We start from the raw sequence: 14970 nt of genomic DNA on the forward strand, positions 1-14970 counted from the left end.
ATACATATGTATATATATATATTAGACAAAACAATAGTTTAACCTCCAAGTCACCATATACATGAACACCATTGATACCTGTAAAAGGGTTGTGAGTTCTATAAAAGGTGTTAAAACAAGTAACACTTCACAATAGTATACAAATACAAATGCAAAGTTGGTCATACTATACCAGGGCCACAAAGTGATGATGTTGCTATGATTGTGTTTCATAAGCTGCATCTACTTATGAGAAGGAAAGGATCAGGGCTGTGTGAATATATGAATTACTTTGTAAATGTTGTTTTATTTAAAAATATTTTTATTGATTCAAGAATTCATACACTATATTTTGTTCATATTCAGACTCCCTCCTCTCTCTACCCCCCTTATTTCATGTCTTCTATTATTATCTGTCTTATTTATTTTCAAGTCCTCTTGAGTCTAATCTGTGTTTCCTAAGTGCTCTTGGGTGTGGGTCTATCCCTTGGAGTCTGGCCAGACTATCAGGCATCACACCAGTGAGGAAAACTGCTCTCCCTCTCTGAGCATCTATCAATTGCCAATAGATCCTCAGCTAGGGCCGGAGTATCCTGCCCACCTCCCCATCGATGCTGGGCCCCTGTCTGGCTTGGGTTTGCACAGCTCTTGTGCATGCTGTCATAAGTGCTGTGGGTTCATATGTGTAACTGCCCTGTTGTGTCCAGACATCAGTTTCCTTGTAGTCTTCCACCACCTCTGCCTCTTACAGTCTTTCTGCCCCCTCCTTTGCAATGATCCTTTAGTCTTGAGAGAAGAGGGTGGGTTATAGGAGTATTTAGGAGTGAGCACTCTATTATGATCATGGATGCAGAAGCTGCATTTACTTATCTGAAGGAAAAAGGATAATGGTTCTGAATATATGGGTTACTAAGTTTTTAAAAAAGAAAAGAAAAGAAAAGAAAAACAATCACAAAACCATAAGCAAAGTGAGTTTCTAATTCTTTGGATCTCAACTTTATTCCTTAGCCTTACTTAGTATGAGCAATTACATTTATGTTAAATTCATGTGGGCACTGAACTTTGAAGTGGTGTTATTTGGAAGACTTTCTGCAATTCGTTCTGAAAGAGTTGAACATGAACAGCTATATTGCCTTTGGGGATATGGTTAGAGGTATGAAAACCTGCTAGGCTTTGCAGAACGGTGCTCTACAATGAATCTGTCTCTGGCATCTGATTGGTGCTAAGACCAGGAAAGGACCCTTAGTTATTCTAGGATAAAGTTCTGGGAGAGCGTGCTGAAAGAGTGGGACTTGGAGAGACTATAAGGATTATTCCCCTTTATCCCTATACTTTACCTGAAAACTGTTTCCTTTCCCTTTAATTGAAAGCTGGAACATTAATAACGTTGACACTGAGTGTCTGCCTGCTAACCAGAAGCCCGGGAGCTTTCCTTAAACTCATGCTGCTCAAGATAGTACCAAACGTACTCAAGAAAATTAACCTGATTTTTTGAGGTTCCAGTATAATTTTAATAATTGCAACAGCTTAGAGCTGAGTTTATATCATCATAGTTGTAAGAAGGAAAACATCTGAGAAACAATTAAGCTCTAGTGTCACTAAATAGAGCATAGCTGTATGGTGAGCACAACTGTGGTCATCTAGGCAGGTACCCAAAGTAACACAGACACCCTCCTGCCAGGAGCTCAGATACAACTTCACTGAAGACATGGAAATAGGGGCCCTGGCTGTCTCCCTTAAGAAACTTGAACACAGGTTTGAGAGGTGGTTTAGTGGTTAAGAACATTAGAGGACCCAGGTTCAGTTCCCAGCACCCACATGGCAGCACGCAACCATCTGTAACTCCAGTTCTAGGGACTCAGATGCCCTCTTCTTAACTTGTCAGGTGCTGGATATGAATGTGTTACACATACATACATGTAGGTAAACAGTCATACACATAAAGTTAAGAATTGCTCTAAAACTTTAAAAAAAAGAAAAAAACGAACATAATGCTTATGGAGAATAAAATTTAGTGTGTATTATGTGTCACATGAAACAGGATTCATTCATTCATTCATTCATTCATTCGAAGACAAGGCCCTCCTATGTGGCCAAGTCTGGCCTTGAACTCACTATATAACAGCCCAGACTGGAAGTCATGATCCTCTTGCTTCAGTCTCCTGAGTGTTGGGGTTACAGGTGTGGACCATTGTGCCCTGCTCATAGGATTTGTTTTAATGAGCTGAAACTTGAGTCACGTATGAACAGAATAGTCTATTTCTGTGAGCATTATGAGGAAATAACTGAAACCTTAAAGGAAGGAGGGAGGGAGGGAGAGAGAGAGAATATCCAATAGATTAATGCAATATATTCAAATAATGAGAAAGAACAGACTTTGGTTCAAACAGTGCTCTGAGTGAGCCTGATTCTATTCATTTCCTTAATATTATTTCCCATATTTATTAATACACATAGAATTGGGGGTGTGGGTTGAGATAGAGAATATGTCTATTCCACCATATAAACATTAAAGCTCTTAGTGTTGGGAATACTTCATTTTCAATGTGTATTTTTCTAGTCCAACTATCTTTCCAGAGTCAAGGAAAAATACGTAGAATTCATAGTCAGAATGGATGTTGACATTGCTTCATTGAATGCCCAGGTTCATAAAAGGAGGACAACTGAAGCATATAAATTCATAGACTATGTATTTCCCACCATCTTATTTACTTCCAATGTTTCTTGATATGCCACGTACATAAAGATATGTACCTAAAACTAAAATGGCAATTGTTTTCAGTGTTTTCAGCATCTACTTGCTAGCAGCTGATATGTAAGATATTTGTTCTTCCCTTCTGGGTGCCAATTTCATCATAGCTGGACAGCAGGAAAGGTTTCGAGGGTATAATAAATTAGCCTTTCATCTCTCCAGCATCCAAGTAGAGCGAACAATCAAGCTTGGTATTAACAAGATTTTGGATCCTTAACTTCCTAAAGCCTCTCCCTTTCTTTAGGTTTTAGCTATTTTTGATGAAGTTCAAAGTTTTGGAGAAAGAATACCATAAATTTAGATCTTAAATGGCATTGAGACAAATTTACACATTTTACTGAATACTTGGAATATGGTTAGGATAGTAAAACAAGACAAAAGGAAAACCATCTAGTTAACAGTCTTCACAGCTACCAGAAGGAGGTAGTTATTTATCAAAATTAATTGCTTCCCAGAATGCTGTGATGCCTACAGAATTTGCTCCCCAGATAGTGTCTAGGTGGGCCCATCGGTGATCAGATGGACAGTTTGCCTTTGAGAACTTGATAGGTATGCCAAACTTGATTCCAGTCTCTCTTCACTGTCATCCTCTGACCAGAGAGTTCTTCCTGAAACCTAACTGCCTTATGCTGCTCACCTCCATTATGGTGACCCTGCTGTCTAGAGGATAAGCTTCTGGCCATTTACCAGAATCTCGTGAACACCTCATGAGCTGACTCCATTTTCCTTTTTCAGTATCATTCTTCCCACTTCCTTCCATTCAGCCATGTCTGTCTGCGCTTTTGAAAGTTATGAACTCTGTGTTGATTCCCCAAATTTGACTGTATAATTCTTCCCTCCCCTTCGTCCCCTCTGCTTCCCTCCCATCCCCTCCCCTTCCCTCCCTTCCCCTCTCCTCTCCCCTTTGCTTTCCTTCCCACCCTCCCTCCCTGACTTTTTCCTCTCCCTTCCCTTCCCTTCCCTCACTTCCTTCCCTTCCTCCCTTCCTCCCTCCCTCCCTGCCTCCCTCCCTGCTCCTTCCTTCCCTCCTTCCCTCCCCCTTCCTTTCTTTCTTGACAGGGTCATGTAGCCTAAGCTACCCCTGAATTCCCAATTCTCTTGCGCTAGCCTCTGAGTCCCAGCACACCCAGATCCTACCCATCTTTCAGGACTCCCTCTCCCAATAGATTAACTATTATTCTCAGAAACACGGTAATAGAGCAGCAGCAGAATGCTTATTTTCTTCATGCCGTCTTTCCTCTATTTTTTTTTTTCTGAGATTAAGGATGGCTTCTTTCTCACCTTTAGCTCTCACTGCTTATATTTCAACACCATGTACACCGTGATATGCTTAGTGCATTAAAAAATCACATATAAGACTTTTGCATTTTAACAAAACACTGTTTTAAGCCAATTGCTGTGAATCTTTGACTAGTTCCATAAATAGACTCAGACCTATTTTTGAGTATTTCTCCTGTGAATAGTTACATTGAACTTTAGCCTTTTGTGAGTCAACAGTGAAGAACCAGCCCATCCTGCTACAACCCAATAGTTACAGGAGGCCAGGAAGAACAAGGCACTGCAGGTGGTCTAGTTTGTAATTATTACCAGTGGTGCTGGGTATTCTAGCTACTCATCCGTGTTCAATGGGGAGGCTGCTTTGAAAGATTGTAAGAGCCAGGGAGAAGGTACATGACCATATGGAAATAGAGTCTTACAGGCTCCTGGGATCTTGCTCATATGAACTTACAGCAATGGACACAGCAGGCACAAGACCCGCACGAACTCAAGCAGACGAAAACCCAGACTAGAACTTTGGAACTAACAAAACTTCTAACTGTGGCTTTCTATCACCTACAGTGGGAACTCTGTGCCAGAAGGTCAATTATACATGCCATTAACAGAGCATCAAAAATACAAAAAGAAAGAAAAATGCTTCTAGCAATGCTTCCTTCAGGCCGTCAACCTCTCAAGTCTCAATTTTCTTGGCCTATAAACTTCAGAGTAACAACTTTGATAAGAACCCTAATGGGTAATTAACCAAAATATTCACTTGGTGCATGGTCATAGACACTGTAAATATTAGCATCCAGTGCTGTTGTACCTACAGTGCTTACTTTTGTTGCTGTGATGGTCAGGTTCATTGTTCCTATCATTTTAATTTTTTATCAAATAAATTATTGTAACAATCTCTCATCTCTGTCTATCTATCTATCTATCTATCTATCTATCTATCTATCTATCTATCTATCTATCTATCATCTATTTATCTATCTATCTATCTATCTATCTATCTATCTATTATCTATCTTCTATATCTATCTATCTATCTATCATCTATCTATTCTTTCTATCTATCTATCTTCTATCTATCTCTATCTCTATCATCTCTATCTCCATCTCTATCATCTCTCTCTCTATCATCTCTCTCTCTATCTCTATCTCTATCTCTCAAATTAACTATAAAGGGAGATATTAACAGCTTCTTTTACTGCCAGACATTTTCTTACATGTAAAATCTACATTTAAAATTACATGCAGATGTGTGTATGTATAGATGCATACATATATATGTATATAAAATATGTATGTGACTGAACTTGCCTACAGTGTTTAATGTCAGTGAAGGAGATTTTGGTCTCAGGATACAGGGAAACTGTCCCTCCCAACATAATAGAGTTCCAGTCTAATTTTCAACACATTTTATTTTATTTCCTTCAGCACATTCTACATTTAAGGACATTTTTACTAACTTTAAAATTCATACTTCCTCTTGTAACCTTCATTTGCATTTAATCAGCATACCCTAACTGGGTGCCTACCTGTGCCACACATCACTCTGGTTCTTCGGGGAGTCAAGCTTACCCAAGCTAAATCCTTGTTGTTGAAGAGTGTGAATGATGTGATGACCTGGTAGGACTTGGATCATCTTTCACTAGAATTTTCATCCCAGTGGGATGACTCATATAACATTCTTAGAAGCACATCTTGAAGTATTCCACCACAAATTATTCTTTCTCATATAAACTAACATAGCTGCTTTCCTGGAGCGATTAACTTCATTTGAGCAGACTCCTTCCAATAAATGTTTCTATCAAGGCAAGTATGCTCACTACTTCCTCTTGTCTTATTTTATGATATGTGTGTTTTCTTAAGGGCAGAGGGCATGTTGTATTGGTTTCTTGTTATTCAATGTGTCTTGTATATAATAAGCTTTTAATAAATACTCACAGTTGAAGGAATGTAAAAGTTAACTTGACTTTAAAAATTACCCTTAGTTTTCACAGGCTCTTTTAGAAGGTTCATGTTCCAGAGAAATACCATCCACAAAGCTTGCTTGCTATGAGTTTGTACTACATCCTTTGAGTACATGATAGCTTTAAAAACCACATTTAAGGAGTCATAAAGATATACTTATATATGTTCTTTATTTCTTGATGTAGCTTGAATGAATAAGGAGATTTAGGGTTTATTTTCTTGTCCTTTTTTTTCTTACTGTTTTCTCTATAAGTATTAATATATTAAAGACTTATGGAACCAGACACAGGAAGAAAATAGAATGACATAAATATAGTATGGGAGCCTGGCCCTAGACCAGGATGGCAGAAATAGAAGAGAGAGAAAAATGTATCTGGGAGGGGTGGCTGTTTTTAGGACATTCAGACCTTCATCTTTAAATATGAGACATATTTCTGGAAAGAACATAGGGTCCTGGGTACAGTATTAAGTTGCCTTGTTTTATATTTACTGTGGTGATTATAGAGAATCAACACAGCATGAAGGGAGAGGAAACCCAAATGTGCCTGGACAAATCAGGAGTCCTGGAAAGGACAGGTATCTCTACAGAAGCAGCAGAAGCTGCATGAATACACACATGGTCATCTCTTCTCAAGGCTTGACATTGTTTCCATGGTTACCGAATGAGTGACTTCAGTCAGCATGGCTGCAATCCATCTAAATAGCTTCAGCAAAGCAAGGTCTCACATCTCTGAAGGTGGGTAGAACATTAAGGAAAGCCCCCACTTTGTACTAATGAACCTCTTGTTTATGTAGTTATAATGACTGCTTAGCCAACCAGATGCAGAGTCAATATACTTTGTTAATGACTTACCAGCAAGGTAATGGTACAGAGACGTGAAGTCAGAAGTCTAGTAAATTCATCTGTTGGTGCTTTGTAGCACTCTTGGGAGGGTGTTTATAATGAGCACATCTTGGTTATAAAAATGGTTTTTGACTGTTTTAAAATTAGTGAAAAATTAACTAGTTTGTTACCAGATTACCAAATTAAGCCTTTTATCAGATCATGAGCACATGAACAAAGATAAACTTGAAGAGATTAACTTCATTTCAACAAGTGCCTTTAAATAAATGTTTTCATTAGGAAATAAGCCTCACTTATCAAGGTTATTAAGCCATTATGCAACAACAAAACATAATATCCTAACATGTCCCATGATTGAGCTTATTTGATGATAAAATCATGCTCACGCTACATTTTAACATAAAGCAAGATGAATAGTTGGTTCAGAAGAAGTAATTAAATTCCAGAAAAACTCATCTCAATCACCAGTTTGAATTACTGGTTAACATTTGTCTATGAATCCTCTCAGCAGGGAGGTGATGCTTCCTTCCATGACTAAGTCACTGGCATATGCTGGACTTTAAGATAAACTGGTCCTTGTGTTATAGCCTTCTACTTGGGATTGGATATTGAAAACCACAATATACTTGCTCAACTCATAGTTAATTTGAATTTTAGTAAGCCCATGCAGAACAACTTTTGAAGATAGTAATAGACTATAATATAAAGTAAAATAATTCTCCTGCAAAAAAAGTTCTTGTTTTCTGGCTCTGTGTGCCTACAGAGCCAGATCAAAGACAGATTAAGGTTCTGTCTTCTGTAATAGAGATCAGATTTGGCATCAAGCCTGTGATTGTGATCCCCTAAGAAGCTACTGCATGCATTGAAAGAACCTGACAGCCCTGTTTCTAGGTGCTCTTGGTTTGACAAAACAAAACAATAGAACAAAGAAACAAACAACCCCCCACCCACTATTTGTGTATGGGACTGTCTTGAGAATATCTTGCTAGGGTTCTGTCCACCATTTTACCTAAGTCTGGAGATCACAATAGATCTTATGCTTCAGATACACACCAACAAATACTTCTTTCACAGTCAACTGTGGAAGTGCAATTGTTGGTAAAATTATTTTTGGTCAAACAGTAAAACCACAGGGCTTGTTGCTAAATCTGGTTAGCCAAATGTCTCCTCTCTTCACAGAATCCTCACAAAATGAAGCAGAGCAGCACCAATTATTTTAATCAGAGAATCATTCCTAATTCTAAACTTAATCATGGTGATTCTAAGATCAAGAAGAAAACAGATTAAGATGCAATGACATTTCCATTCTCACGTGGGACCTCCGAGGTTTCTTACACAATTAATCAAGCTGTTCATTAAATTGTGCTGTTTAAGTTGGGTTTTAGTGCTTTAGAAAAAGGTAGGCTAAAGACAAACCCCAGTGGTGTGTCTGTCTGCTCCATGAGGAGGGAGACATGATGGTCAGGTCACTAATGGCGTCTCCAGCATAGAATAGTGTTGGTCACTGGCCAGAAGCCACACCTAAGCTTTCTGAGGGAAGAAGTGACTAAATGGAGTTAGACATCCCCATATTTCCCATGACCACAGTAAAATAGGATGGTGTGACTCATCATTAGTTGCTGTGAAATCCAATAGTGTCCGTAAAGCATTTAACACAGAGAACAGCATATGGTAAGAAATCTATAAAGGAAAGTTAGACATGGTGGCTCAGGTCTATAATCCCAACACTCAGGAAGCAGATACAAGAGGACTGCATAAAGTTCAAGGCCAGCCTGAGCTACAGAATAAAACCCTGTTTCAAACAAAAGAAATCTCCCTCTCCACAAAGAAAACCAAAACATGAGGCTGGGGAGACAGCTCAGTCAGTAAAACACTTGTCATGCAATGATGAAGACTTGAAGTCAGATCCTCAGCACCCACCCATCTGAAAATGCCGGGTGTGGTGGTGTGTGTTTATAATCCTAGTACAGGGAAGGTGGAGGTGGGAGGATCCCTGAGGCTCACTGGCTGGCCAGTCTGCCCTAATTGGTTAGCTTCAGGTCAATGAAAGACCTTGTTTCAAAGGATCTGGAGAGCATTTGTGAGGATGACACTCAATGTTGTTTTATGATCTCCTCTCTCACTCTGGAACATGTGTGCACACACGTACATACACATAAAAGAAAAAGAATCTATAAATGGCAACTGTTCAACTTCCCACAGGAAGGCCCTGTCTCTGATTCTCTGATTCATAGAAACTACTTCTTAGTTCCTGCTCTCCTTTATTTCCTTGTGCAGTAAAGTATAAGTTTTTGAGTATTAAACAAGTAAAACTCTTGTTTAGGGTATGGCTACTAAATACTGTTAAGTCTGTAGAGTTGAAGAACCAAAGAAGCCTGGACTTAATGGCACATGCCTATAATCCCAGCTACTTGGGAGGCTGAGGCAGAAGATTACAATGTCAAGGCTAGCATATGGTAAGAATCATCTCAAGACCAGCCTTGGCAATTTAGTGAGATCTTGTCTCAAAATAACTAAAAAAAAAAAAAAAAAGGCTGGAGATGTTGCTCAGTGGTAGAGAGCTTGCCTGGCATGTGCAAGACCCAGTGTTTGAACCCCACTATGGCAAAAGGGTGGGTGGTTTGCTTTCTCCTCTACTTTCTATCATCTGTCTCTGGGCCATTGAGAACTCCTCCACTCCTTCACAGGGCTCTTTTGTGAGGAGCTACAATGAGATTTCCTTCTAAATTTTCCTTCCACATTCTGTTTTCTGAATAAGCAAAGAATGGGGCCTTCTCTGCCTGCCTTGAAGCGACTTGAGGAGGATAGCCTTCCAGTAATTGACAGCTGAAGTTCTGAAGCTTTATGAATCACAAGTTCTCAGAGTCTACAGCCCTGATTTCTGGTCTGTGAACACAAGGAATGATGCAGATCTTCAGTTTCCTGGGAGAGTGCTTTATGACTGTCTCTCTTTTTCTTTTTACTTAGTCTAATGACTCATGTTCCAGATGGTTCTGTTCAATTTTAGAATTATCACAATCTACTCAGTGTGTGTGTGGGGACTGCAACATTTAATGTACAGTACAATTTATGTAATTGTTTTTCATGGAACTGGGCAAAATATAGCACTCAATATAGAAGAAGCTTTGGTTTCTTTAGCATTAGAAGATACCGTATTTCAGTATTCCTTGGGGGTTATAATTTGCATATTTAGTGGCTAATTTTCTATAATGCTAATGAATTTTATTCTCAAAGAGTACTTTCATGGTATGGAAAAATATTCTCCAAACAATAAATTATAAGTCCAATATACAAACCAATACAGACAGTATAATTTGAATTTTTAAAGCATCCATATGAATTTTTTTAAAAAGATTCCTAAATGTCCATCTTGTTGCTTGGATTGAATTGGTGGGTTGAATTCTGTAAATTTTAATTTCCTAACTACAGTCCATATCATTAAAGAGAAGCTTTTCTTTCATGTCACTCATTGGGTAGAGTCCTGAACTGGGGGACTGAAGCTCCCTCACCGTGAGGATCTGGCCCACCACTGTCATTCAAAGTCATGAGACAGGTTACCTTTCTTTTATCTGTTTTGAAATGTGCTCTCTCCCAATCATGCAGACACTATTGTGGTTTGGACTTGAACTATTTCCCAAAGGCTCATAAAAAAAGGATTGGCCACTGGCCTGTGGTCACTGGGGGTATGCCCTTGAAGGGGTTATGGGATGCTTAACATCCCCTCTCCTTAACCTATGTGCTTCTTGGTTTCCATGAGGTAAACTGACCTCCTCTACTACATGTTCCCTCCCTACATGATGTTCTGCTTCAACATAAGCCCAAAGGCAACTGGCCCAAGTGGCCACAGACTAAAATCTGTGAAACTGTGAGCTCAAATAAATCTTTCCCACTTGTAAGTTGTTTAGCTCAGATATTCTGTCATAATGGTGAAAATCTGACTAACCAAGACACTACCAGGACAACAGAGAAAATTTACTAAGTCATATGTTTCAGTACTTAGGGATTTTCCAAAAATGAGCAGCACAAGCATTCGTGAAGTTGTTGGAGAATATGGTGACTCCGCGTTTCCTTTCCAGTCCCTCCGTAGCTGCTGCAGGCATCAGGAGAGAATCCAGATTGCAGCAGTTGCTTTACACTGGACCGTCTCAGCTGGAAAATTGAAATAGCTCAACTCGCACTACTTCAGAAGTGATGGGCTTGGGTAGATCCAGGCTTTACCTTACCAGTGGCTCTGTTTTCAGAACTGGGCACCAGGTACTTGACCTGCCAATTGCTAGGTAGGAGGGTGTCAGCCATCCTCGAGCTGGAAAGAGGCTCTTTCCTGTCCTAGTTCAGACCAATGTTTTACCCCAATTCCGTTCTTCTTGACAAAATGATATGTTAACTTAAAAACCAATGAAACACATTCACTGACCATAAGGAGACCATTTTGTTAATGACACACAGGACTCACTTGAGTTACAGTCCCATCCTGACAGATTTGAATATAGAGAATGTAATCTGTCTACTGAGAATAGGAAGAACTGGAACTTAGAATAGAACATTCCCCCAGATGGAAAACATCTCTTTTGGTTAATGCAAATGAAGAATTTCAGTTAGCTCTGAATGCAGCATAAGGCAGAGTCACCATCTCACAAATCACTTTCTATCGTATCTACTTAGCAAAACATTTATAAAATATATTTGCAGTGTCATACCTAACTAAGTCTCTTGGTATTTGCTTTTCAGTAGGATTCCCTTTTTCCTTACATAAAATCTGATGCAATAATCAAAGAGTGGGAAGAACTTTCAGAAAATTCTTGTTTCTGTACATATGTATGTATATATGTATGTATCCATCTATCTCTATCATTTCTATCATCTATCTATCTATCACCTATCTATCTATCTATCATCTATCTATTTATCTATCTATCATCTACCTATCTTCTATTTATCTATTAATCAAAATCTTCATGCTGAAGGAAGACTGAGAATATCACATAGATTATTATTGTTGTAATTATGGATAATAAATTCCACAGTCTACACTCTGTGCCCTGATGTGTGACTTTTCTTGAAAAACATGCACATGTAAAAAAAAATTGAGTTCAATGGAGGAAGTCAAACTTTTCCTACAGAAAGTAATTTATTAAAGAAAATGGAAAAATTCAGTGAAGACTGATGACCTTCTAAATTGTTTGCATGAGAACAAATGACTTCAAGGTATTCTACAGCTCTCCAAGGTCAGAAAACCCCAATTCTTGTAGATTGTCTCAATATAGTGTGTGAATAGGAAGGGCATCAAAGTGTGATAGAAAGAATTTTTTTTTAAGTCTTCTATGACAAGGAAGCTTATAGTACCTAGGGAAAGGTAAGTTGAAAGCTTGTGTAAGTATTCTGTAGGAATTCATATGTTGTCTGGGAGACCAAAGTAAAAAGGGGTGGTCAGTCTTCCAGTCCTCTGTATGCTGGCCTCGCTCAGAAATACCTTGGACCAGATGGCCTAGTGTTTCCTTGGATCCCGCAGAGCAGGTCAACTCCATGGAGGTGGCAGAGGGTGAGTGTTGACTTTGGGGTATGCTTGGAACTTATAATAGATACTTTTCAGCTGCTTCCTGCTTGGAGATGATTCCATGTCTGATAGTGGTTGTTGTTGGGTGAGTTGTGTCTCCCCAGAGGATGCCAAAGCCCTAACCCTCAGTATCTATGGAGGTAGCCTTATTTTGAAGTAGCATTCTTGCAGGTATAAAGTTAATTGAGGTCAATTTGGAGTAGGTGGGCCCTAAATACAATGGCTATTATTGTGAGAGAAAGAGAAAAAGAAAGAGAAAGAGAAAGGGGGGGTGAGATTTGGAGACAATCACATAAGAAGAACTTAGTGACCAGAGAGGAAAATTGTAGTGATACTGCCATAGGCATGGGCTGCCGGGGACTGCTGGAAACCACCAGAGTTTTGGAAGAAGCAAAGGTTACTCCTCTGAAACAGTTTTGGGAGGTAACATGGCACTTTCCATTCCTTGATTTCAGAGTTCCAGACTTCAAGACTATGAGATAACTGAGTCACTAGTTTATTGTATTTTGTTTCAACAGCATTAGGAAATGAATTCAGTGAATAAAATATGTTATCTAGGCTTTTTATCTTTTGCAGTCCAAAAGTTTAACTGATGTGACTTGAAGTGATATGAGAATTAAGGACATTAGCATTGGGTGTATATGTATGGGAGTAGAACTGGTGAGTTACATGAGCAGCATATATTTGTGTAGGGTGATTTCAAAGAGGGAGTCAAGAAGCTGGAGAGACAGCCAGTGAGCAGGCAAGATGATCCAATGAGTCAGAAGCAGGATTCTGTGACATCCTAAAGGAATGGGATCTCTGTCCCACCCAGACCTGGAGTCCAGTTGTGATAGAGATTGAGAAAAGAGAAAAATTCAACAGATGAGGCACAGAGGGCTTCAAAATGGTGGCACCAGGTATATACATGGTGAAAAGTGGGCTCCTGTCTCCTGAGAAGTATCAGTGCATAAGCAATATCTCTAACAAGAAGAGACTGGGATTGGCTGCCCCAGAAGAGCAAGAAGGCAGACATTTTAGGACAAGCACGGAGTTCACTTACTCCTTCCTCTCAGTATTTCTAGGATCCACTCAATGTATTTTATCATGTGTCCTGGGGATGTGCTTCAGTGGTAGAGCAGTTAGCATGCATAAAGACTTGGGTTCCAGTCCCCTAACTCCCAGACAACCAAAAACTAAGCTCTCTGGGAAAAAAGAAAGCTATCTTGAGATCTGTGCTTTTGCCTTTTCTCCCTCTGATGTCCCCCAGAGGCTTCTTTTAAATCACTCAGCTTAAATCATAGGTGTCTAGGCAATGTCTCAAGACAGAAATTCTGTTGGGAATAACAGAGAGATGAATGTCAGGGGGTGGAATGTTACAGCCTTTGGTTCACCGTCTTGTTTTCTTAACTTCACTGAGAAGTTTTTCTACTAAAGTACATGCGTCCCATTTCTTCCCAGCATTAGGAGCCCCACACCCAGGCCACCAAGGTTCCCCATGAGGACAGCATACCTTCTGAAGAAATGCACCCAGATCAGAATGGTATATGAGTCTGTCCTATTCTGGCTCTAGAAGAGAAATGTTACAATAAATAGATGGGCAAGATCTGCCCTTCAGCTGCAAATCACCAAACAGCAGTGAGACCTAACTGAGGAAACTTTGTCATGGCATGTTCTATTCTTCACAAAGTTTGAGGCTCACTTCCCACAAAGAAGAAAAAACATGAAAAGGAAACTGTGCAAACACATTTATTATTTTTATTGTTTTTAGTATTAGTATTTTTAGTGTTTTAGTATTATTTTTAGTGATTACATAGCATCGTTAGTTAGTATTTAATAATTACAATGAAGTGAATAAATTTGGGGTACTTTACCCTGTGTCTGAGTAGATGGTCATAAAGTAAACAGTGTAACTGTCTTAGCCTCTGACATGTTTTTCTGGTTCATTTCGTCTCTTGTTGGTCCTTATTTAATACAAAATTCTTCTCACAAGGATTCATGTGGCTGCAGTGCTTTAATAAAACGGAACCATACAGTGTAGCAAAGATGTGTTCATGCACTCCTGTCACTCCCAACATTCTCTTTGCTTTTCTAGTCCTTTCCAAATGTATGTAGAGTGGGATAGGAGAGGAGAAAGAGATACAGGATAACAAGAGGGAGACAACTCGTTCCCTGCGTTATGAAGTTAGCCTTCTCAAAGACTTCTCAGTGCTCACTCCACTGGGGGCGAGCATGCCTTCCCTCTACCTAAAGCCCAAAGCTACTTTATGTCCTCTGTCACTGAAACACAGGGACAGGACTCTGCAACCTACCAGGGCGCAGTAGCTTGCCTGACTGCAAGGCCCTAAAACATGTTAACAGAAGCTGAGCACACTCACTTCTTTCAGGGAAATTATATTTTAAACGTGTGTTTGGATTTTCTAAATACAGAGTTGACTCCTGAAGTAGGAGTTTGAGACAAAGTAGGAAGTTAGGGTCATGGGATGTGGCACAAGTATTTGAAAGCTGAAGAGAAGGTATTCAATGCTCAACGGCAGTCTCTTTTGAGGGATGGCTCTGATTTTTTGGTGAAAAGCAATGCATATTTCTGTAGATACACAATTCTCTGGGCAGCCATAAACCCTC

The 14970-nt window shown here is 39.4% G+C and overlaps 1 protein-coding gene across 10 annotated transcripts in view; it reads right to left on the bottom strand.

Annotated features, from left to right (window-relative positions):
• LOC103750489 (sorbin and SH3 domain-containing protein 2) overlaps window positions 1-14970 on the bottom strand; it is a 217381-nt gene that overhangs the window by 127861 nt on the left and 74550 nt on the right. For 2 of the 10 annotated variants that reach the window (XM_029556349.1, XM_029556345.1), the window contains exon 2: window positions 13859-13914. The exons of the other annotated variants lie outside the window; for them this stretch is intronic. The gene's annotated coding sequence lies outside the window, so the exon portion shown is untranslated. The remainder of the gene's footprint in view (window positions 1-13858; window positions 13915-14970) is intronic. 10 annotated transcript variants of the gene reach the window in all.

The sequence above is a fragment of the Nannospalax galili genome, unplaced genomic scaffold (assembly GCF_000622305.1).
Source record: "Nannospalax galili isolate Female #2095 unplaced genomic scaffold, S.galili_v1.0 scaffold46, whole genome shotgun sequence".
Classification (NCBI taxonomy): Eukaryota; Metazoa; Chordata; class Mammalia; order Rodentia; family Spalacidae; genus Nannospalax; species Nannospalax galili.